Source organism: Chiroxiphia lanceolata, chromosome 6 (assembly GCF_009829145.1).
Source record: "Chiroxiphia lanceolata isolate bChiLan1 chromosome 6, bChiLan1.pri, whole genome shotgun sequence".
Taxonomy (NCBI): Eukaryota; Metazoa; Chordata; class Aves; order Passeriformes; family Pipridae; genus Chiroxiphia; species Chiroxiphia lanceolata.
The window spans coordinates 45,982,369-46,007,996 of record NC_045642.1 but is presented as its reverse complement, the minus strand read 5'-3'; the positions used below and the strand labels follow the sequence as shown (position 1 = coordinate 46,007,996).

Sequence of the window (25,628 nt, the reverse complement as noted above, 5' to 3'; positions counted from 1 at the left end):
TTTTTTTAAATCATTACTCTACTCAATAAACTTATCACAAATATTTGTAAACACTGATTGCTTTTAGTGTTTTTGCAGCAACACTCGAAAATTAGTGAAAGCTTAGCCTGGATATCTTCAATACTTTCTTGATAATCCTAATAATTTTCTGATAACAGAAACTCTCCAGAATTTTGCTCAAAATGCTTGAGAAATATTGAAATGGAAGAAGTGATTCTTTGATTTAATGCCTATATTTTTAACCAATTCAGATGGGCATATTTTCCAATGCAATTTTACCCGTGACATTCAATCTGGACAGCCACAGTTCTCACATTACTCAGATAATGTTATTGCTATTAATAATCTCAAAGAACCTCTGAGTTTGAAGGCATTGCATAGAGCCGCAGATGGCTGCATAAAGGTCATTATTTTAATAGCTATAACATTAAAAGTACTGGAAACTCCATACACATGGCTTTGTTCTGCTGTATGTTTACCTTCAGAAGCCAGAAATTAATATGACAGGAAGAATACTTGCAGGAAACATAACACTATATAAATGACACTCTAGTGCAAGCTAAGCTTATGGCAATATAAATATTGATGTTATTAATGCCATCTAAAGTATCCACCTAAAGTAATCAAGTATAAAATATACCTCCCTATCTTGTGTGCAATGTAGCAGTTTATGTCATTGCAGTTTATGTCAGGAAGGCATTGCTTCTATTGGAATGTTTTATTTTAAACTGATTTACTGCACTGAAGTCCATCAGGAAGGAAAAGGAGATTGAGGAGATGCACAACGGGAGTAACAGAGGACCAGGAAAAGAAAGAAGAACCAGATGCATGCAGAGTCCAATAACAAATTATCATAGCATCCTTCTAAAGATTTCTACAATATACGATTTTAACTATTGGCTACAATATATGCGCTTCTCTTATGTAAATGTGGTTTCCTGAAATGAGCGTAAATTTAGACATTTGTAAGGGTTTAGTAAGTAAGGTCTATGGATATAAGACCTGGAGCATACACATAAGAGAATTTATGAATAGTTGTGTGGACAAAAAGTCTGCCAGTGTTCAATAGATTATTACTGTTATTCAGTGCCATGTGTTCTTCTTAATTACTCACCCAAAGCTCCAATTGAAGAAAGCGATGTTGTAGTCAGTGCATTCTCTGTCAAAGGACAGAGCCTACAATATAGCTGAACTCTAGTCAATCCTTTTTTGCTATTCCAAACAACCAAACTCAGATAATTAAATTATCTTAAGTAACAAGAAGGTTTCCTTATGTCAACTGTACCTACTCCATCACTGCAGATATATTTTCAACACTAATATATCAGTACTTTATCAAAGCTAATTCCATATGTGCCTAGAAATGAGGCTTACACAATTTCTTGGAGATTGTCTAATAACGTTTGCTTTTAGAAAAATATCCTGATGTTCTGTTTATCTGAGACAAAGGCTAAAAGAGTAAAGATGGCATTCCATTCCAGCTAGTAGGATAAGTATCATGATTTTCAGTTTCTCAAATGATACTAAGCATCACTCACTGGTTTTTTGTCTAATTATCTGGAAACAAACACATTAAAGAGAGTCAGTTTTTAAGGGTCTGTGAAGAATTCAAGCCTGACTGTTACAATATATATCTGAAAAATACATATATATGTATTGGAACCTGGTTTTACAAACTTTCTTTAGATCATTTAAGTAATTTTTACGGTTTTGATAAAAAATGCTAACATGCAGTACTGAGTCTGAATTATACTCAGAACTTCTATGTATTAGCTTACATTCCAGGTGCCCATATAGTATTTTTTTGTCTCCCTTTGGGATGCATTTCTGTCTCTGTTCCCATGTTCCACTGGTGCACTGAGAAGGAAGAAAAGGAATACATCTTGTTCCAGGTGGCTTGTAGGACTTTACAGTAGAGTAGCAATTAAATAAAAAATAAAGTGTTTATATGTGGCCATTTGTTGGATGGATAGTCCTTGACATGAGAGAGGAAGCATATAGACCTCATAAGCATATTAGAAGTTTTAGCAACTACTCGATGTGCTTGAATGAAGTCTTAATAAGGGATATGGAAAGGGTAGTCAGAAGAAGTCACCCCATTCCTTTGATGTCAGTGGCAATTATTTCTGTTGATTTTGCTGAAGGCCAAACCCTCACCTAAGTCTTTGACTTCAGGAACTTTAGTCACTTATATTAAAACACAGATTCTTAGCTATTTTGGTGCTATTAAGTCACAGAAGTACCTAAAAATGGACTACATTCAAACTAATCAATTACCTGTAACAATGGACTGTTATTAAATTTCAGAGTTTTATGCAGCTTGAAATAGTATTTAGGACACCAAATAAGTAATTCTGCATCACTTTAGATATCCCGTTCCACCAAATCAAAATGTTTTTTTCTGAAATCTATTTAATTTAAAATTTATTTTAATATTTCTAAAATTTTCAGCTAATTCTGAACATAATATGGGAAGGAAAACTTATGACTGAGTTAAATTTAAGAGGAATTGATATCTTACATTCACTTTAATTTTTTGTTACCCTGAAAAGCTCATCAGATCAGATCATCTAGTAGACTATTCATTCCTTGATTCAAGTCCTGAACCAGCATAACTAATCTAATGATAAGACAATGAAGACCAACTGAGGAGCAGACCTGCATGTTCAAATTACAGAGTATACATTCTAGCATCGTCAGATATGCTAATTATCAAATCAATAACTGGATGCCATTCTTTTAGCCCACTGATCTCATCCACTACAATATTGCAGTATTTTTTCTTCAGGAAACATTTGAGAAAGAAAATTCAGAAACTGCAAAAATTATTCCAAAATTCTTTATTTGGGAAATTAGCTTACGAAGTTTTAACACAGAAACAAACTCTGCAATTCAAGGAAACCAAGATGTTGGAGACGTGCATAAAAGCTTTCCTTTGAAATAAATCTTAATTCCTCCCAAGACTCTTGAAGGAAACTGGTTTTGTCAGACTGTATGTTACTACTATTCATTTATTCATATCAACATTTACCAAGGGAGATTGGTCTTTGTTTTAATTCTCATTGCATGGCAGACAACCTGCTGCCCATTCTTATCACTTTTGTTACTTATTGCTTTTGTTTTGTGGACTTTGCAGGCAATATGGCTACAATTTAAATATAAAAAAAAAATTTAAAAAAGTCACCACGAGAAAACTTGAGCTTCAGAAAGGGCTTTTACTTCAAACTGTCTCAGATTTATATTTTAGGTCATACTATGTTTTGAAATTAAATCTTTCTCACTCAAAAACATGAAAATGTAATTGGTGGTGCTTCTTGAACCTTCTAATGGAGATAATTGCAATAAATTTCTATGTGTTTAAATATATGTGGAGAGCCTGCAAATTGGTTATCATGTTCAAAACCTATTGACTTTGAGTGGGATTGAAAGTATAAAGAATTCTGAAGAACTTGACCTCAGCTATGGAAGGGGGACTGCTTCACAAATTTATTTTTCATTAAGCTAGAAACAGAAGAAGCCAATGTCATACGTAGCAAAAAACAGCAGCCTGCATTTCACAGGAAAAACATCTTAGTCACTTTTGGGAGACAGTGGGAAGGTAGGGAAGACATCAAAGAAACTTTTATTGCTTTAGCATGAAAGGACAGCAGTACAGCTGCATGATTTTAAGCTTTGGGGGAAAAAACCCACAATCTTAGGTACTGCTGAGTGAGTAATGTAGTTAAGTAATTGTTAATCAAGTAATGTGAAGTCAACTGTCTTCAGGAGCAATATGCACAGAGATACTCACGAGAAAATATTCCTGACTTACATTGCTACAATGGAGAGCAAGGCCCTTAGAAGTCAGTCATGGCTGTCTGAAGATCTCTGTAAAAATTGATATATACAGAAGTTGCAGCAGGCATAGTCTCTTTGCTACAGTATTCTTCAGATTTTCACTGTACTTTATGGACAGCCTTAAAATGACCTTCCCATCCTTAGTCCAAATTCAGTTTGTATATGGAAAAATCAGATATTTTTGAAGCTGCAGCTTCCTTAGGAATTATCTGGTTATAGTAGCATTTTTAACGTTTGTACTCGGGCTGGAAGCAGGCAATTGTTTTGCTGGATTTATTTTTATTATTCTCCTGGGCCCCACATACTCAAGTAGCAAAATGGCCACACACTAAGCACATGTATGAGTTTCTCTACAGGATGGCATGTTAATCATCAAAATAAATCAAGAAGCTTTGCTCAAACAGTGTGATAATTTTGCAGTTTATGGAATGTAATTTTTTTATGGTTTATAATAAAAAGTAGAGGATTCTTTTTCATTTCCCTATTAGTGTTTTTAATGAAAATCTAACACACTTTAAAAAATGGATTTTTGGACATATGCTTTGGACTACATATACTACGTTTGATTCTGTTTTCAAAAATGTTGTTGACTTTTGCAATTGCTTTTTAAACTAATATGGATATAGGTAGCACGCACAAATAGGCAGATCACTGTAGTTACCCATTTGATTTGTTAATTTACTGGTATCTAAGCACTGACTCAAACCATCAGCACTCTCTACTTCAGGCATTTCACAAAGGTCTGCACATGCACTGTGTTTCTCATTATTTACAGCCTTAAGTATGTTTTGCAGTGACACTGTCAACTGGTCTGATACAAGGATGCTCATTTTCTTTATACTTTAGTCTAGGCATGAAGATTTGAAACAGAGTAAGTCTCTTCATTTTCACTTATATAGATGCAAAATAATTTCATAATAATTTTTAGAAGAATAAACCTATATTTATACTGGAGAAAAATCTGTGGTGAAAGTGTGATGAGTCACGCATTAGTTCTTTCTGTTTCAGGTTTTATAATTCCTTTTCCCTTATCAGAAGTGATACACCATGAGAAGACTTAAACACTGAAAAATTATCAGAAAGAATCTCCTCTACTTAAATACTGGTTCACATTATTTTATTTGCAGCATAGCAATTCATATAAGGGAAAGAATGCAGCTTCCCCATATGACTGTCAGCAATTATAGAGTATAGGTACTTATTTACACTAAGGAGAATCTTCCTGCTGGAAATTGCCTGAAAAGCAGGCAATGCACTGGGCTCATGAATTCAACTTGTCTAATTACCTGGGAGAAAGGAAAGGGAGATTTGCTTCTTGTCAGATCAGCTCTAATCTCATTTTCCCACAGTCTAAAATGACAGCTTTGTACTGATATCTAGTAGTGAACCTGTAGACTCCTTCCTAAAGTAGCTCTCTCTGATAGAAGATCTTAAATAAGATAGAATCACAGGACCATGAAAGTGCAACACATTAATCTTGGTGGGAAGACCGAGGTTTCAACATATCTAGACTTTTAAGCATTAGAGGTTACAGTGGTAGTTACAGAGACACAGAGAAAGAGAGCAAGGGTGAGAAATGCTGTATATTACATTTCTAGAACAATCCCTTCGGAGTAACTTTTGCAACACTGCCATTTGCAGTTGGAATACGCAGGACAACTGACGTCATTTTGCTAATTACTTATCTAGATTGTGCATATGTATAAAGTCAGTGAAGCTATAAATATGATCAATGCACTTGTAAATAACAAGGTGTACAAACCACTGCCCTGAATTTCATGATCAGAAAGGAATTTAAAGCTTTGCAATTCTGACTGACCAGGTCTCATGTTGGGTATTAATAATTCTCGGCATGACATAAAGACATTTGATATTATCAAACACTTCAGAATTCTTTTGTCATGGCAGTTTTCACTGAAGTTTTACACATTGGTGGCAGGCTACTACAGCAATGAGCAGAGTAAGATCACACAGAACAGAATAGAACGTGGCTCATTATTATTCACATTGTTTTATATCTAGTTGTAAAACACTATATTAGTTTCTATAAAGGAAACTACTATCAAAACGGATACATTTATTCTTAGACATTAACTGTCTCTGGGGTACTATGGAAATTTGTACTGGAAAAAGGTCGCTAAATCCTGAATGCAAAGATATCATCAGTTACCAGCTAGCAAAGCTCTACACACTTTGCTGCCCATTTCTATTTGGAGTCAAGAGTGTAAAGTCTCACTTTAAATTCAGGAGGTAAATATTCCCCTGCAAAGCAGCAGTACTAAATTATCTCCAGTAACATTATAGTAATTTTCTCATGCTGTTCTTATCTTTCTTAGACAATACCATCATCAGACTATGCACAACTGTAAGCATAGCTGAAATTTAGAAATGGTAAAATAACAGAGGACCTCTGTCATTATTCTCCCTACTCCTGCAGTAAAGAGTTCCTGCAGCAAGAGAAATTATTTAATTCATTAAAACTGGTAGGTTTGAAATTTAATGCAAGCACCAAAAGCCTAGAGTTGCATTCATAAAACTATTATGTTTGTAGTTCTCTAGAAGAAGGAGGTGAGGGTTAAGCTGGTAAATTTTTAGAGCCATATTACAGGCTTACAGTGGTCATATGCATGTGAAAATCAAGTTTCATTAGATATAGTGATGGTGGAATGCATGAAAAATGTCGTGGAAAACATGTCAGTCACAGTGGGCATAGCAATTGCTATGAGACAGATATAAGAAACATAACTGCAGTATAAACAGATGTCTCAATAAATTACTAAACTGTGTTCACATATGACTCTGAAACTCCAAACTGTGTGGCAAATAACTAGAGCAGTGTTGTAAACCTGAGTTTAGGTAGTGGTATGACCAAGCATTTCCTTAAATCACCAGTTAAATCAAGAAAAGAAATATTTACTCTGTGTGAGAGATTTGAAGAGCAGGGTCCTCTATTGATTCTGAGGCAGTCAGGGCACAAACAGCAGTGTCGGTTCCCAGACTGCAATCCCTTCCCCTTATTGCTAAAGAAAGGAAGGCTGGCCTAGAGTCATGATTCAACAAGGAGCTCAACAGAGAAGTTTTCTGTTTTATGTTGTGGATATTCAGCTGTTGTAAACTGGTCGAGCCCTGATTTATGCAAGTGCTACACATCTAATATCAAGCAGCCTTCAGAATCTGCTTATGCATCAGAATTCCTTGACTGAATGCTGTTACTAACTCTTCCTCCTATCTTCTGTTTATTTTTATGCCAGGAAAAACAGTGCACAGTTTGTTTCTGATAATGTGCTTTTTACAATGACTTGTACAGTGTGACTTAGGCTTACTTCTACTTTGTAAAAACAGAGGAAGAAGAGCATGTGGAGGTAAAAGAGCAGTTCGTCCTCCTTACCTAACTAATCTTTTCACTTCTGACCAGAACTGGAAAAATAAGGCTCTGTTAATAGTGGTAGGTTTATCTGGGTCCACATATCATTTCACATAGATCACAGGAAACTATGCCTGGATTTCAAATAGTAAAAAAAGGCTTTGTATTCAGTAGGACAAACCCTGTGTCCTTCTGTCCCCTCGTAAGCTTTATAAACACTGCACTTTTTTTGTTATTTTTTTTAGACTGTTAGGAAAGATGGATCAGAAGCCATAACATAGTTCCTGTTCTCAGAAATTAAATGTTGACTAGTAAGAAATAATTCAAGGTATTTTAATTTTCACTTGCACTTCATTTTTTCTGAATTGTCTAATAAAATATCTGCAAATCTGACAAAATTTGAATTTTCTCCAATTCCCTAAAAACAATTACTTAAAAAATATGTTTAGCTAAATTTTAGTGGTCATTAAAAAGGAAGACAGACACCACTGAGTGAAGCATTGCACACAAGTTCCATGGTACAGTTCTGCCACTGCAGTTCAGTCCCACACCTGTCCTGGAACTATTCACACAGCTAATCTATGCAGTAGTTATTCCCGTGTGGGCAACTATCCATGAGAGGCTTGACTGAGACCAGCCAACTTCATCTGCCTTGTGTTTTATTACTCACAGGAAGCCTGATTTGAAAGAATTAAGGGCTAACATGTTAACTCATACAGTGCCATTTTTACACTGAGCTTTTTCTTCTCTCTTATAGTCAAAGTAACTGAATTCTAGTCAGATTCTTTACTAGACTTTCTGAAAGATTACAAGAAATCAAACAACTAGAGTTACTTATTGTTCCAAGTATTATTGTTACCAGACCACTCATGGAGAAGGCTGATATTTTAAAAAAAATTGCACACCCTCAATAACAAAGCAAGGACATCTATCTTTAGTATAACCTTCACCATAAATTATCTCCTTCCTTCATATTAAGTGCTCAGACTTGGTGCTGCTGATGATGACTGTGGGCATTTGGTGTGCCTGGGGGAAGAGAAATGCCAACCCTCCCATATGTACATGCACAGGGAGTTTCTGCAGCCATTGCCAGTTTAGTCCTCAGTGTGTACCACTTCTTGTTCCCTCTCTCTTTTCAGAATCCAGTGCTGAATTCTGCCTTGCCTTCAGCTCCAAGAGGCAAAAGCATACTTGCAGACCGTAACGTAGAGTTTGATCAAAGTTTGACCTAACCAGTGATTTAATCAACAGGACAGCATGAATGCGCTGATGACGCAGAAGAAACATCACAATTCTGTATGTTACAGTGCACAATGAACACTTCCTTCAGCATTTTTCTTATAAGCAACAATAATAAAGACCCACTTCAATGTCATTTGCTCCTATAGCATTGTCCCCATTGTTCCTCTAACTTGGTCTTTTTTTTGTCACATAAAGGTTCTCTATCTCTCTCAGATGTGAGGTCTAAAAAAAAAAGAAAGCTGCTAGGACCTATATTATATTTTAAATAACAAATAATATTAATTATTTTCTCTTGATATATCCATGTAAAGCAGACATTCTGTGTATAAATCTACTTCTGAGAGGAGAATTTGAGACTAGTTTCTCACTAATTGCTTTATCCATCCCATGGTTAACATGCACAGTTTCTAAGGTTACAAAAATGAGAACATGGACTAATATTGAGGGAATAGGCTGAAGAGCAACAACCCAGACTCACAAAACCCGTAAGGCTTCTGTTCTAGAAGTAATACACTCTAAGACAGCATTAGCTCTTTGTGATAATTCCAATGTGCCATGCGCACCAGAGAAACAACTGGGGGAATGCTACAAATCCTTTCCTCTTGCCTCAGCTTCTCCCCTAGATGGTGCATTGTCCTACCTCTCCCTCTCATGTCAGCTGTCTTCTTCTCAGATGAATAACAGCTTAGGTTAAAACTGTGATGATTAGGAAGCTCCAATTTCCTGTTCTGTTGCACAGAGAGTTGTTTATCTCTGCACTTCATTTAGTCTGAACAATTTCGATTACTCACTTTCATCCTGTTTCCCCACAGTTATTTTCTAGTCACTTTCCCTTTCCTGCTTTTATCATCCCTTTGCACAATACTGCAATGCTTGACCTTCAAAAATGATATGAGAAATATTTAAATGAAAATAAAAGCTTCCATGAGCGTTATTATTTCAGTTTTGATAGTATCTTTAGGATACTTGTGTCCTCAATGCACCTGACATGACAGACATAAGAGGATGAACTCCAGCTTAAAAGAGAGATCCTTCTTAGCTGAAGAGCTAACTAAAAATTCTGATTCGGCCTATGCTGCTGCATGTATTTGAAAAATAAAGAGACAGTGAGAGAGGGAGAAACAGGAAAGAATATAAATGTATGTCAGTAAAAGGCAATGGGAGTGTAAGTTTCATAGTAAGGCTCCAGATCTTTGCATTATTTCTTCTTGTAATAAGCAGGAGATGATCTTTTAGTGCAGCATTGAAGGAGTTAAAAAGAATGCCTTTTGACAAACATGACTATCGATCAACACAAACAATCTACAACACTATATTTAAACACCCCTTCCCAAGACTGCCAAATATTTCTTCACAAGACCTAAGCAACCTGTGAACTGACACTGATGTTATCTGAAATTTAAAGGTGTTTATTCTCTTAGTGCTTAAAAAGGATCATCTTTCTGCAGCTGTTTGGCTACACTGTAGGATGACTTCTCTCGGTCAGCACATGCATAACCAGACAATCATTCAGCAGCTTGTAAAATATGATTGCATATGAGATATTGATGGCCTAAAGGAAGTTCTGAATATCAGAGGTTTATAATTAGAATACCTATGCATTTGATCCAATAGAGTTTCCATCAATGTCACAGAGACGAGTGGTTATGAATTTCACAGTCATCTCTCCTTGTACAGACTGATTTATGTACTTTCGACTTTGGACAAAGGCTGAAGAATTAAAGCAAAACCCTTTTACATAGAGAGCTCCTTATCCTTTGAGGGGTTCCGAAATTTATAACTGCCTCTTTTGGTGCTCAGGATCAAGCTCCACAGTTGGTAACTCATGACCTATTTATGCTCATGCCATCCATACACTTTCAGTCATTCTATCCTCTTATCTGTAAATTCACAGTCATACCATGTAGGATGTGTGGATCTGCTGATAAGACATTTTTGCAGGAAAGAGAATCTGGGCACATCAACAGTTCTGTTGCCAGAGCTGCTGGCAGCACCCCTAACTTTTCATTTATTCCAGATTTATAAAGGTCCACTGTGCTGATCTGAGGATAGAGCTGAGGGTTTGACTTCTGTGATAACAGACTATCTAGTTGAAACCTGTGTACCATACTAAATATAAAGTTAAATAGATACCGATAAGATTATCCACTGTGGGGCAGAAAACAACCGTCTTGTTGGCATTGACATTCCCATAGTTCCTGAGTTGTGGGCTTGGGTTTCCTTCAACTTTGCTCTTGGTTTTGTTTTGTTGTGGGGGGGAGGTGTTGGCTATTTTCTTCATCTTTATCTAATTTTCAATCACTGCATTTTACTGGAATAATTAAAAATTAAGGTTCTGGTGTATCACACAAACTTTCAAAACTGCATTGAACAGAGTACTACTTGTGAAAACTGTTCTCTATCAACTGCATAAGAAAAGCACTAGGGTAGACAACAAACAAACTAGAAAAACTCATATATAATTTCTATTTCAAAGTTTTGCGGTACCACTGAGTGCCCTACTACCTAGTTAAATAATAAAAAAAAAGGAAAATGCTAACTAAACTTCAGAAAGAAATAGATTTTGCTAAACGACCTTTTGACATTCTAATTCTCTTGAAATCTTTTTTTTTTTTTTACATTTTGTTTGTGGGTGTCCCTGTCTGTATCAATGTGCATTTTTATCATTATAAATACGTAATACCACATGAATAAAAAAGAGATTTTAAAAAAAGAGAATTTTTTTGTGCACAACATAGATAAAGCAATTGGAGTAACCTTACTGTCAGATGCTCTGCCACAGATGCTTAGGCATCTGTGGGCAACTAAAAGGGACTTGGTTCTGCCTGTGGCATTCAAAGTGTACATTGTTAAAAGAATGAGAGGTATCCATTATGCTTCTTTCCTAATTAATTTCTAAATATTTTCAAAGCTATAGAGGTAGACACATCTCTCTCTGAGTAAAGACTGTTATTTTGTTGCACGACTTCTAAAGAATAAGTTTTAAAACTGATTTTGTCATACAGTAAAAGTAATTTCTCAAATAAAAAAAAAAAAAAAGAAAAAGAGACTTCTACTGAAAATGCATTTTCAATTTACTGTTGAACTGTTGCAAGAAGGAGCTCTTCACTGAACAGCATGGCACAGGGCCAGAATGAGCTATTTCAAAAATCACTGTTGGGCATATACCAATTTGATTCACAGGATTTAGCAATGTAGTTGGGAATGACTCTGTGTGTCTATGTGATCATGTTCTGTTAAATTTTAGCAGTCCCTAACTGTATACTCATCTGCAGTGTGAGGAAATTTGTTGTTAGACTCCTAAATTTGTTTTAAAAGAGGAGAAATTTACAGGCTGAATAATGGCAGTTTTTGTTTGTTTAGTTTATTTTGTTTTGGAGATTAATTTTCTATGGGTAGTTCAAAGGACAAAATGACAAAATATTGAAAACATTTAAATCAAGAATGAAAATGTTATGAGTGTACTAGAGAAAAAAGTGTGTTGGTTAGCCTTATATGTCTTTTCTACCTCCAATTTCTCTTCAATAAATAATGGGGAGGCTTACAGTACGCATGATGCAATATGCATACAGAGCAATAATGTATTAAATTGATCCACCTGATCCAGGATAACACCAATTCAGGTATCAAAGTGATTTTTTTTTTTACATAATTGTAACAAATTATGAAACTTGACAGCAAGTTTTCAACTGATACGGCTCAAGAAATAATGTTTAGTCTTGGAGCATTTGCAACTAACTCCAAAGATAAGTGGTTAAAGATAAGTTAAACCCAGATGAGCCAATGAGGTGGCCTGTGAAACCAGACGAACAAGACTGTTAAATAGAGTACATTCAGTTGGATGTAAATCTCTCAATGACACAAGAAGCACCACCTAGGAAAAAATTCCTAGATCACAAATTAAATTATAATGTACTACTAACAAATATCCTTCATTTAGAGACACCTCATATGGTTTCAATTAGCATTTCAGGCGTGCAACATGCTCACTAAAACCACCTCACTTACCAAAATTCATTAAGTGATATGCTCACCTGATGCCTAGTCTACAGATAGTTTTTAAAAAAGTATACCTATGCAGGCTGTGCCTGTGACAAACACATACACTGCTATAATCCTAATAGAGATGTAATCCTAGTAATTTAAACTACTTGTACCTACATAGCTTGTTTTCTCATACACACATGAAGAAACTACTAATGAAAGCATATATACACTAGTATAACCATAGACACACTCTTGGGGTTGTATCATCTTAAATTACAGTTCCATGACATCACTTTTGGGTATTCAAATTATTACTCACATGAGTAATCTCTAATCATGAGAAGAGTGCCTGTGAAATTAACTTGCCAGTGAAAGAAAGAATGATTGAGTCTGGAATCAAATCCATTAACTTAAAATGCAGTATTACAGCCATGAAGTTCTATTTCACAAGCACAGGTAAGTTTGCTACAGACTCTTTCCACTGACCTTGGGAACAATACATCTTGGGAGCACCTCGGCTTTTTTACCCAGTACAGAAACTTTCAACACTGGAGGAAAAATGTAAGTTTTTCCTATTGTTTAATTTGATTTGCAGTTCACCAACAAAAATCAATTTAATTATATACACTTTGAAGGGGCTGAGGGAGACCTTTGTGACTACAGACAAAGTCACAGTCATCTATATATGTAACACATACACAAACTGTATATATGCATTTATATATGTATAAAATCTGCACTTCTTTTTCAAAAATGCATGTTAAATCTTCTGTTCTATCAGTAGGATATTAATATAAAATAATTATTATTTTTTGTTATATTAGTCTCCAATGACATTGTGAATGTCACCTTCTTATGCAGGAAATCCTAAGAGAAATAAATGTTTGTTACTCTGAACCTACAAGTCTGCAGTTGATGATCCTATGACTGCAGCTTGACCATGGTTTGATCCTCTGCAACCTGTGTGAAGATTGAAGACTGTGCACGAGCATCACCAAAGTCTCCCAGCAGTGCTAGGACAACGCTGTGTCCCTTCCCCACAAAGGCAACGCTTTTTAACATGATGTCTCTTGCCTAACTCTTATGGCACAGCTTGGTGAGGTATGAGCTACTAGTGTTGCTATGTGGGGCAGGACTGGAAGCACTGTCAGGAAAAGCTCTACTCTTTAATTTCCCCTGTTGGTGTTGATGGAGGAATGACAAAAGCTGACAGTGGGAACTGGAAGTGACGCTGCCACACGCTGATTTTAGTTCTCTGGAGGTGCTGATGAAGCTTTTGATTCAGAGCTCTGACCTTTCCTGCTCTTAACAGGTCATGTAGTACTTCCATACAGTTTACAGTATTTACTACAAGAGAAGTGTCTAGCCTGCCCAGACCTTCCTGAACACAGAAGTACATGACAGTGAATGGCTAATAAATCAGACATGGAATCCCAACGTCTTTTGCTTGTAATTCTCCCTCGAGATTCCCAACATTAAAAAAGGTTTGACAGTTTTGTCTGATGGGAGACTGTGGAAAAGTTTCAGATTAATTTACTCATCTAGCATGTTTTCAGGAAAGAATCAGTTTGATGTCTATAAGATATTTTAAGATAATTACATTACCAATGACAACTTGGACAAAGTAAGGAAGTTTGACTTCTGTCCCTTCATCCAAACATTTTCACTGTGATATATTCACAAATAAATGAAGATAAAAGGAAGTAAATACTGTATTCTGTGGCTCAAGACATATCTCTGCCTGGGTTGAGATTTGAAAAACCACATTACAGTAATCTACAGATTACTGACCTAACCACCTCTCAAAATTATTCTTTTTCTTCCTGATGTTTTGCAGTCTTTAATCCACAACTGTTGCAGAAAATTACAATTATAATTTATAGTGTGAATAGTTAGCTGATGCTTAGGAGTTAGGAAAGTGGTCTGTTCACTTGAAGGCCAGAATATTATCTGTGACCTTTAATATACTGCTTAGTAAGGAGCAGATCCTACAAAATACTGACCAGGACCTGTAGGAAGCAAGTCACCTCTCAGCTGGGGCCAAAGTAAAACCATCACTTCGCAGGATCAAGTCTAGCAATGATCTGATCCTGTACATCAAAAGCCTATTGAGTTTTGTCTGCAAGGATTTGATAATCAGTTTCAATGACAGTACCTTTGAATGATCAACAATTTTCTGCACCATATGGCTTTATAAATACATCCTTGCATTAAACTAGGTTAGAAAACAGTTTATTTAAAAAAAAAATACTAAATAAAGCAGTTATAGCTTGAAGTAAAATATACAGGAGATAGTTTATAGGTAGAGCTGAGAGATAACATAAGATTTCTTTTTAGAAGGGATACTTTATGGATCTCGTTCTGCATCATTAAGTTTTCTGGAATGCTGAATAGAGCATGATGGATTGGTTTTAAGTTGTTGCTAGTATTTAATTTTGGTTCAGTTCAAGGGGCCATGTCAGAAGAAAGAATCAAAGATGGAAAAAAACCAGTCAACCAAACAAAAATCTGTGAACTGGGTAAATCACCAATTAAAAAAAAAAAAAAAAAGAAAAAGTATAAGAAGGTCCCAACACTTTCACCAGTGGCTGAAAACATCAGATTAAATTGCACTTTTCCTGAGGTATATTGCTTGATGTGACTAGAATGTAATTTGTTAAACAGAGAACAGTTTTTGATTCAAAAAATTATTTCCTATCATCTATGGATTACGGTTTAGGTTTGTTTAAAATAAATGAATAAAACATACCTGTCAAGAAACATATTTTAATGATGATCTTTTTGTGGTTGTTTTTCTTTAAAAGAAGTCAATTACTTGGAAAGTGTAGGTTACATATAACTGTATGAGAACTAAAGTTCATATCTTCAGTGTATGTTAAATTAGACCTTTACAAAAAATAACAACTATATATTATTCTTTTCTACTTTTTTTTTAATAAGAGAAAAATATAAATATTTGTTTTACAAGAAGAAAAGAAGAAGACATTTTTATACCTCTGGGGTAAGTTCCAACTCTTTTGGTTTCTTAAGGAAATAAATAAATAGCATTGTCAGAAAGACTCCTAAAAAGAGTGCCCAAGAGGGAGCGAAGGAAACACCTAAAGACATCATATTACCATGTGCTGAGGTAATCAACTACAATTTGGTAAATGTCAAACAGTGGTATTCATCTACCCAAAGATTTTGCTGATCAAGTCCTTAACTGCCATTTACAATCACTAACAAAAACATGGACTATAGCTGTGGATATAAACAAGAGACAAATTAGTACTGGGAAGCTGGGTTTAATAATCCCCTAAAAGAGTCCATCTGTTTATAAAGACCCCTTTTTCCTTGATCTCTGACATGCATTCCTAATGTAGACACAGCTGGATTTTTTTTTATTTTTTTTTTTTTTACATTTTTGAAACACCCTGCTACTATAAACTCTACTTATAGTATATCTGGTCTGAGTGTTTGGCTCAAGTTTCAGTTATTATGTAAGCACTGAGGGGCAATAAAATGTCACACAAGTTCAGCCTGCTTTAGAGCAAGCATCAAAACATGAGACAGACATAAATGCAATCCCTTTAGTATTGATGTTCAATACCACTAGATGTACCACTTCGTATTTTTCTGATTCTTGCAAATATTCATCATATTATCATTGGAATAGCTGGAACAGGTACAAAGCTCTTTCAAAGTTCTGGATTCATGTTTAGACTGGAGTTTGCTTTTCTTATTTTCCTGTTTAAAACACTAGGAAATCACATTGTCTGTAATGGTTATGAGATTGATAATCTGACAAACTAGGTGATTTGCAAGTATAAAACACCAAAACAATGTATAGTCTGTGTTTCCAATCCACTCTGGTGAAGAAAAAGGGAAAAAAAATGACTATACACTTCTCACAGATAGAGGTCACTAATGGACTAGATTTGAATCTGTCTGCTTAGAGCCTGAAAGTTACATGAAAGTATCCTACATAAAAATGAACTCTTTTTGAGATTAAAGAGGTAGCAGAAATGATTAAGAAATAAAGCTCTCACCTTCCTGGAAACAATATTATCTTAAGTGTGCCTTCTTTCTAGTTCTTTAAATGGAAAGTGTAGTACAGGAAAAGCCTGATACTGGTACTTGTTTTCTTCACATGGTAAAACTATGTCTTCTCTCCTTCTTTGCTGTGGGAAGGGTAGGGAAGTCAGCCCTAATGACATCCTACATTTTAGATACTGCTATTTTAAGAGTTAAATGCAAGCACATTCTTGATTCTTGAAGGAAAGCATACCCTATGTAATGCAGATTCCAACTGGGAGGGTGTAGGGTTGCGTAAAGGAGATATGTCTACATTCTAAATCAAACTATCCAGCAGGTCAGGATATAAATGTGACTTGTAATAGTGGCTCAAATTAGATCCAGACTTCTCAAAAGCAAACACAGACAACATCACCTTATACAAAATATAGAGTGTATAAGTATCTGAGGAGCAACTCTTAAGAACACTGGGTGCATTCCAGCACGACTTCTTGCTAAAACCTTGGACTTTGAAAGACATTGATGAATGTTCTAGTCACAGGTAGTTTTACAGACACTGTATTTACACAGTGCTCTGACTTATTTCATCTACAGTACTCCAGGCCTGTACTCAACAGCCTTGTTACTGTATCAGGATAGAGAATGACCATTTAAATAGAAGGCCTCTTGAAATCTCTCACATCATTTTCAGAAACAAGATTAACATTTAATATCACTTTTATCATGTAGAAATGGTGCCTTTAAAATTACACCTGTTATATCTTTTTAATTCTGCAAAGTTTATGTCTCAAAGATTGCATATATCGACTCTTTAAAGGAAGAAAGGAAAGAAAAGTGGATAGAGATGTTTTAGATGTTTTGAAAAAATGCCAGGACAGATTTTTCTCCTCCCAAAAATACACATATCTGAAAACGATTCACTAGTTTCCTCTAAAACTACAAATTTATAAAATTGCTCTTGGTAAAAGACCGTGTCAATGAATGAAGCAAGGAATTAAGTCCATGGAAATTTGTGGGAGTTTTTGTATGGTTAGATTGGTTTTTTAAACCCAAGCAATGATCAATCTCAACCTCAAAAGTGGTTTAATTTCCCTGTAAGCACTGTAAAGTTAGATGCATGAAATAAACCTCTTTAACATCGTGTCTTCAAGAGAGAGAGAGAGAAGCAAGGGGGAGAAAGAGGGAGAGGTCTGACTTGCTTTAGTATCTTTTCCTGCTCCTCATGCAAGGAACCTCTCCCTTTCTATTTAGCTGAGCTCTGCATTGCAAAAAGTAGCATATGAAGAAATCTAATCAGTACCTTCCATACACAGTACAGGAATTTACACGGATTTGTGCCTTGGATTTATTAGCTTACTGTAAGCCTTAAAACAGATTTCCTCCATTAAAATTAATTAAAAGCTCCTGTTGACTGATTCCCACTCCAAAAAGAAGGTGGAGAGTATTATTCTCCTACTTTGCTGATTGTTTATTTATCTTTTATGGGGTATTATATCATGTTCAAGAGAGGTCATTTCAGCTGCTTGACTTCTTTTTGCGAACTGCTATTTTTTGTTCATACACCATCCCCACCCACCCACTCACACACACACCCCCAATCCCCGCAGTATTTGTCCTTATTTTGTCAGATCACCATCTAAACTCCTGAGGTCTCTGAGTGGCTCCTTTGTATTCCGAAGTCCTGATCCGATTCTCTTAACCTCGCCCCCACCCACTCACCGCCAGCCCCGCTCCGAAGACTGCTGTTGGGGATCTGATGGATCCTCCCGCCAGGCGCAGCTCCCGACTCTCCACGTAGGTTCCTTAATACTTGGCAGCGCCGAGCTAAGCCGACCGCCTCTTCCGAGCAACGCTCACCTCTAAAGATCCCGTTTCTCCGAACCACCTCCCAAATAGTACTGCTGGTGGTGCTCACACAGGCGCCCTGCCGATCCCCCTGCCGCAGGGGTAGTGCTCGGCTCTGCCCTCCCCACGGGGTGGGGGCCAGGCTCGGCACCCTCCCGCTCGACACTGAAATGCGACCGGGAACGGGGGCACCCGGGACCCGGCTGCAGCTGCCAGCTCCGCGTCCCGCTCCTGAGCCACACGCTGGCGTAAAATATCCCGGGGACCCTCCTAGCACTTGCCGCCGGCCATTCATAAATCCATGCGTGTGCGTGCCCGGCGCCGCGGATATGGGGCTCTAACGAGGCGGAGGCGATATTTCTGACACAAACTGATCCTGGCTCCTCAACTTTGCCATCTCAGAGAAGGCAAAGGGCACCGCGGCTTTAAATCGCCCGGGGCTAGAATTACCAGGAAGGAAAAGAGAGAGAAATGAAACCCCAACTGTACCTGGCGGCGTCTGGGAATCCCTCGCCGGCACCGATCGTAATCCCCCTCTGCGCCTCTGGCCCCCCACACCAAAACTTTGCCGCCGCCGTTCCTCGGTGGTAGCCTTCGCCGCCCTCCGCCCGGTGCCGCTCCCGGCCGGCCCCGTGGGCCCGTGCCCCTCCGGCAGCCGCCGCTCCGAGCGACCCCCGCGCCTCCCGCGCCTTCCTCCGCCCTTACGAGGCGGCGGCATCGTCCTCCCCCCTGATCCGCCACCTCCTCCTCCGGCGCGCAGCCCACGGCTCTGGCATCCCCAACGCAGTTTCTCTCCTCTCCTCGCTCTCTCTTCCCCCTGCCGTTCCTCCTTCTCCGGTAAAAAAATAAACCAGAAGAGACCGCGGCTACGCTTGGTCTTGGGGTTTCTTTCTTTCCCTTTTTTTTTTTTTCCTGTCCTCTGGAAGTGATGAAAGGATCACATGAGGAGCAGGCACGGCGACCCAGGACCCTCAGAAGTCGGAGAAGGCATCGGGCACATATATGTGAGTATGTGTGTATGTATGTGTCTGGCTCTCTCCAAGTCCTGAGCCTGCCTCCAGCCGGGATTGCAGGCTGATCTTAGCAGTAATGATGCCTCAGATCTCACTATTCCCTGCTAATGTAAGTCGTGCCTTTTTTTCCTCCCTGCCTGACACCCCAGGGAGATGTTTACAGTAATGAATTCAGTTGATAGCCATCTCTCTCTCTCTCTCCTGGAGTCCCTCCCACATTTCTAGTTTAAAGAATGCTTGGAAGGCAGGACTGCAACCTAAAGCTTTCCAAGAGGCAAAGTCAGGCTAGATTTTCTCTTTTTCTTCCTTATTCCCCCCTCTTGTCCCCCCGCCCGCTTTTAACCCCTTGCTTGCTGAGGACAGTTTAGCGAGCTCCGTTCCTTTGGACTCGCCCTCCGCCTCTGCTTTCAGTGAGGGGAACCAAGCGGGCGGCTCTGCCCGAGAGTGTGTGTGGGCTGCGCAGACCCCCGACCCCCGCCCCGCCTCAGCGCCGGGCCGGCGCTGCGGGAGAGGGAGGTGCGGGTATCGCCGCCCTTCGCGGTGGGACTGCCCCGGCACCGCCGCTCCGGGGACTCTCAGGGTGTATCGGAAGGGAAACCGGGAAGTGAGCTGAAAAACTCCCCGATCTGCGGTCCTGGGAGATGCCCTCGCTGGCAGTAATTACAGCCGTGCTCTCCACCAACATGGCGATATTTCATGTGCAGCCGCCGACAAGCCCGCCTCCCCCACCCTCTTCTTTCCCTCTCCTTCCTCCCTCCCTTGCGAACTTTTAGGTAGGTAGTAGCAGTGCGCAACAAATGTAACACAAAATAAAAGAATCTCCAACCCTCAGGGAAAAGACGGACCTCCTTTAGTATTCTGATTTCCATCATCAGTCAGAAAGACTTTAAAACCGCTGGAGAAACCGCCTTTTGCCCTAAAGCGGTAACAACTCCCCCACCACCCCCACCTCCCCCTCCGCCCATGTCTCCAACGCACATTCACTGTGTGTCCGTATGAGTGTGTGTGTGTTAGTGCATCCCGGGCTGTCTGCGCTTGTTTCGGGGTAACCCTTCCCCCGCCGCCCAGCTCCCTAGTAGGCTACTGCCGTGTCCTGACAAGTCCACTTACAGGCGAGACTATTTAATACCGAGGAGCATTTGAGCGATAGGATACTTGAGCGTCAAGACAGGACGTGGAATGTGCGAAGAGAATTTGCCTCAAACTCCTCCATTAGTAAAAAACATTCACAGTATAGCTTTTGCTGCGAGTTACTTTAAGAGACGGGCTGGATGGACGAGAGGGAGCTGATCAATGCCATGTGTCGAGGAAACAGAAATGGCAACCGAAATGCCTCGGGGTTTGCTTCCCCTTCACCCCTGGCTGCTCAGTGGCTTGTATTTGCTCAGCCATACCTCAAAAGCTGAATCACTCGCCATTAGCTCCGCACCTCCTTCACCCTTCGCTTGGGGGGGCTGAACTACTCACGACTTCAAAGGCTCAATAAAGCCGTACCGAGGAGCCAGCCGCCGAACCCCGGCGAGGGTCAGGCCGGCGCACCTCCCGCCCCGCCGCACCCGCCCTGGCTTCCTCCCCCTGCCCTCCAAGGGGGCTTCGGAGTGCCCCCGCCTATGGATAGCCCGGAGCCAAACTGAGCTGCGCCGCGCTGCCTGCCCGCTCGGAAAAGCAGTTGCGTCCTCACCTACACGGAGTGATGGCGGGGGGCGGGAAGGGGGCGGGGGGGGCGGTGGACGTGGAAGGAGGAGCGCAGGTAGCCCGACATTCCTCAGGAGACTCAGGGAGCGGAAAGGAGTTGAGGATGAAACCCCGCTCCCCTCCTGGGGGCCGGGGTCTGTTCTGCGCCCCCGGGATGGAGGGGAGGCAGCCGGGGGCCCTCTGCGGGAATTAACCGACAGGAAGAAGCAGGTCTGGCACGGGTCAGACCCGCGGGGAGAGCCTGCATCCCTGGCTTGGAGCAGGGGCTGCCCTGTAGTCGAATCTGCCTGTAACTCCCAGCAGGTTCCGAGAGATGAAAGGACCAAGAACCCCGTAGAGTCCAAAGGCAAATGAATACCCTTTTCCAAAGACTGCTCTAGGTTTTTTTTTTTACTTTTTAAAATCTGTTCTTTTTCTTTCTACTCTTTCTTCCTTTAAACCTCTTCATACTTTTCAGAGCACTTATTTGACAATGATTTATATCTCCTTCCTGAAGCTGATGGACAACCAGTGCATTTCCTAGTGAAAAAAACCCCACTTTCTTATCCACCCATCCCTCTGTTCTCCATGCTCCCGGTATTTATAAACCTGTCGCCAACATATAAGGCAGAGCAGACCACTGTCGATTGCAGGTATTTCTGCCCTCTGTGCCCCCAGTCACGGAAGAAAGTGGGAATGTTAAAAAGTTCTGCAAGACTGCAGAAAGTTTCCCTGCCCCACAGTCTCAGAGGGATTAAACAGAATCATTCCTGTTTCTCTCCCTGCCTCTGGACCCTCAGCCAGTCTACCCTTCAAGTCAGTGGATGATACTCAGGTAATTTTTTCTTCAAATCAAGATCATGTCAATCCAGAAAATTAGTTAATCGGGCATTACCTGCTCCTGTGGAGATGGGTCCTCCTTGGTAGGTCACCCAAAGCCCACCGGGTCCGGCAGGTTGAAAGGGGAGAAAGTGGCAGAACAGCTGGGCTCCGGCATGGTACTGTTTCTAAGGTTCACCACCGAGGTCTCTGTTTTCCATAGCTGTCACTGATCACCATCACCGAAGGTTTCTCTCAAAGAAAGGAGGAAGGAAATTTTCTTCCCAAGCTGCTTTCCAGCCGGTCATTTGACCCTGACACCCACCGATGACACTGAAGAACACCCCGCTGGAGAGGCTAAATGCCTCGTAATTTCCTTTTCTTCCCCCGACGGCCCCGGCGCACCGCCGCAGAGCGATCTTATCGCCGTGCGATCATTATTCACCGGTGACAACCACAGATGCAGCGCTCGTAAGTGAGGGTGACAGATTTCAAACGCCGGGCTGCAGCGTACTCAGCCTCAAACATATTCTTCCTCAAACTTTGCCTAGCAAGCAATCAGCGGCTTAACCCTTTGCAGCTCTTTCTGTCGTTCGGGCACCGAGCCCTCAGCACGGGGGGGGAGTGCTGGTTTAAAGAGAAGAACAGGACAACACGGCTGCTTGGCTTGGGACTCTTTATTACGTGCCATTTTCTATTCTTGGTTATTTTCACTTGAAACAAATCAGAACCGCCAGCTCTGGGAAGCAGATGGAGAGCCGGATGCTTCTCTGTGATTAGGGGCTGGAAAAAATCCTCTCCACAAAGCAGATCGCTGGGGATTCACCTGCGGTCCCTCTTTGTCACCAGAGTCTAGTATGCAAATTGTCATATGCATGGCATGGATCCCTCTCATACGTGCATATACAGAGCTTCTGCACTTTCCTCAGCGTGTTGTGACAAAAAGTACAGTTCCAAAAGTGCTATTTCACTGAGACCTCCAAATTCAGCTCGTTTACAAGTTATTAACTACAACGGAGACAGGAGTGAGAACCATATTTCCATGAGAGAGAAAAAAAAGTTTTTTTCACACATGCACTTTGTAGTCAAAGGAAATATTTACCATCACCAAACTCCAGCATGTCAGAACATGTTTCCTCCAAAGCGCAAGAAAGCCTTATAAATGAGAGAAAAGCATGTGCAATTCAAAGATGAAATGAAGTGCATGAAAGCTTTTCAAAGTCAGTACCACTAGCTCAGAGCCCGATGTCAAGACAATGAAGTAGCACTTGTAACACAAAGATGTAGAGAAGGAAACAAAATTAGTAAACTCCACTGGTTTTCTAATATTAATTTATATATGTTTTCAGTGCTTTATGATGTGCCTGTCACCTTCTCTGCCCCCCCCTCCCACCCACCAAAAAAAAAAAAAAAGTGGGGACACGACCTCTAACTGCAGTTTAACGCCACCGAGAGCCCATTCATGGGCTGGGCTGCCGCGAGTTCCTTCCAGAGCAGAGTGGTCACATAGCAGGAAGGACACAGAGGCAGGTAGGTGCCGTATGAATGGGAATTTGAGTGCTTTCTTCATCAAATATGTAAGATAAGGCTGGACACGGGAGGAGAAGAATCCTACAGTAAAAAAGTTATTCTCCTCCCAACCACATTCCTAAGCTCCGATTTTAAGCACAGCAGGCAAATAAATTTCCTTTGAAGAGTAACTCCCAGCCCCCCTCAAAAAAAAAACCTCAAAAAAAACCCACAAAAAAACCCCCCAGACCATTTAGACATCGCATATATCCTTGTCCTGATTGTAAGAGCATGTGACGCGAGTGGGGAGCGCTCCTAGTCCTGGCCGAGTGTGGTTCCGCGGGCAGGAGAAGAAGCGCTGCCGCAGGTGCGCAGCGGGAGCTCCGCAGTCGCGGAGCGGGGCCGCCTGCACGTCCCACGGCGCGGCCAAGGTGGCAGCAGAGCACAGCGGTAGGATGCTCGGCGGCCGGCCAGCGGGGGGAAACTTCCCCCATCCTCTCCTTCCAACACTGTCTGTTTAAACTGATGCACACTCCTTACAAACGCTCCCCCACCCCCCGTTAATCGTGGTTATAGTCTGATTACTTTGACTTCAAACAATTTCGACAGTCCCTCCCCCCCCGCCATTGCCACCCTATGAATGTGTCAGGCATGTATTTATTTATTTGCTAGCAAACTGCTTTGCGTAGTAAAAAGGCTGTAAACTGAAAGGAGAGTATAGAAATATACTCTCTGTAAATTACCTGTGATCATACAAGATGGCCAGCCTGGAGTGATGGTCCGCTGATCTGTAATATGACCTCACTTATTTTAAAGAGAATGTGAAATGGAATAACATTAAAATATATTATAAAAATGGAAGTGTCTTTTTCATATTTTTTTTTCCTCCCAGCTATACTGTTAGAATGATTTCTGCAGCTTGCAAGAGAGAGGGTAAAAGGAGATGGAAATTATTCTGTAAGTGGAAGGCTGGTCTAAGTCATACTGAATAATCTCAATTTTTGTCAGTAATGTAAAATTTTACTTCAGGCCTTAAGTTCATGCAGTTGACAGAAGGAAAAAAGTCACTATGTACATTCTTCATCAAATTTTGTGAAATGAGCTTCTTAAAAAAAGGTTTTGAGGAAGGAAAGGGAAGGAGAAGGGAAGGGGAAAGGGAAAGGTGAAAAGGGAAGAAAAGGGATGCAAAGGGACTGAAAGGGAAGGGGAAGGGGGACGGGAAGGGAGGGAATGGGAGATGAGGGGAGGCAAGGTGAGGCGAGGCAAGGAAAGGGGAGAGGGGAGAGGGGAGAGGGGAGAGGGGAGAGGGGAGAGGGGAGAGGGGAGGAAAGGAAAGGAAAGGAAAGGAAAGGAAAGGAAAGGAAAGGAAAGGAAAGGAAAGGAAAGGAAAGGAAAGGAAAGGAAAGGAAAGGAAAGGAAAGGAAAGGAAAGGAAAGGAAAGGAAAGGAAAGGAAAGGAAAGGAAAGGAAAGGAAAGGAAAGGAAAGGAAAGGAAAGGAAAGGAAAGGAAAGGAGGATGTTTAGAATAGCAGACAAGTGAGTTATTAAGATATTTTTATATTGTATTGAATTCTAGACAGGATGAAGGTTTGAATGTGTTCCTCTGCACTTCAATGAAGAAATGAAGCACTTGACTAGAATTAGTTTAGACTGAAAAGTATCCACACCCAATATGTACTTTCTCTGAGCTTTCACTTCTAAGGTGAGTTTAACATGAAAATGCCATACTGGTTCTGAAACAAACTTTGATAGAGTTTCTCATCAGCTCTTTCCTCCCTCTACCTTTCCATTCCGCCCTTGTTACCTTCTTTTTATGAGTCGTGTATGTTCTTAAGTGTCACCTTGTGAGAGTATGCATAATAGTTTGGGTTGCTGCATGTTGTAGCCTTGACCTAGTAGAGGTTCTCCCTGCCTTAGTCCAAGAGATTTTAGCATTTAGCATTTGACAGTGTCATGATAAACTATTTCTGTGGTTTGCCTTTGGCCATCCTTCACTGCTTTGTCCCAGGAGACACAGAAATCTGTGAGTCTTATAGATTTTTTTGTTGTTGTTGTCGAGACTGAGGAGGATGTTCCAAGGTTTTCTGTTTGGACCCTATTTATCAAGTTGATTTCCAATAAAACTAGGAAATAAGCTCCTTAAAATCTGTTGAAAATCTTTTTTTTTTTCCCTTCCATTCTTAATACCTAAGAGATTCATGTCAAATTTTGTTCAAATCAAAACAGATCTACCCAGATGACAGCCAATAGACATATTAGAAATAGTTAAATAGGTAAGACAGGAAGACTGGACTGACACATTTTATTATATTTTAAACAATAAAA

At 40.0% G+C, this 25,628-nt stretch overlaps 1 protein-coding gene and 1 long non-coding RNA gene across 6 annotated transcripts in view; one reads left to right on the top strand and one right to left on the bottom strand.

Moving 5' to 3' along the window:
- The window catches only part of FLRT2 (fibronectin leucine rich transmembrane protein 2), a 66,314-nt gene extending 43,079 nt beyond the window's left edge, over positions 1–23,235 (bottom strand). Inside the window, exons 1-3 of one of the 5 annotated variants that reach the window (XM_032690794.1) lie at positions 23,222–23,235; positions 22,898–22,950; positions 21,872–22,803 (exon numbers count right to left, since the gene is read on the bottom strand). The gene's annotated coding sequence lies outside the window, so the exon portion shown is untranslated. The other 4 variants (XM_032690793.1, XM_032690796.1, XM_032690797.1 and 1 more) reach the window with 4 other exon arrangements.
- On the top strand, positions 22,245–25,056 carry LOC116788206. The gene is made up of 3 exons (XR_004357575.1): positions 22,245–23,325; positions 24,197–24,261; positions 24,880–25,056. It is a non-coding gene; the product is annotated as an uncharacterized LOC116788206 (long non-coding RNA).
- Positions 25,057–25,628: the final 572 nt, after the last annotated feature.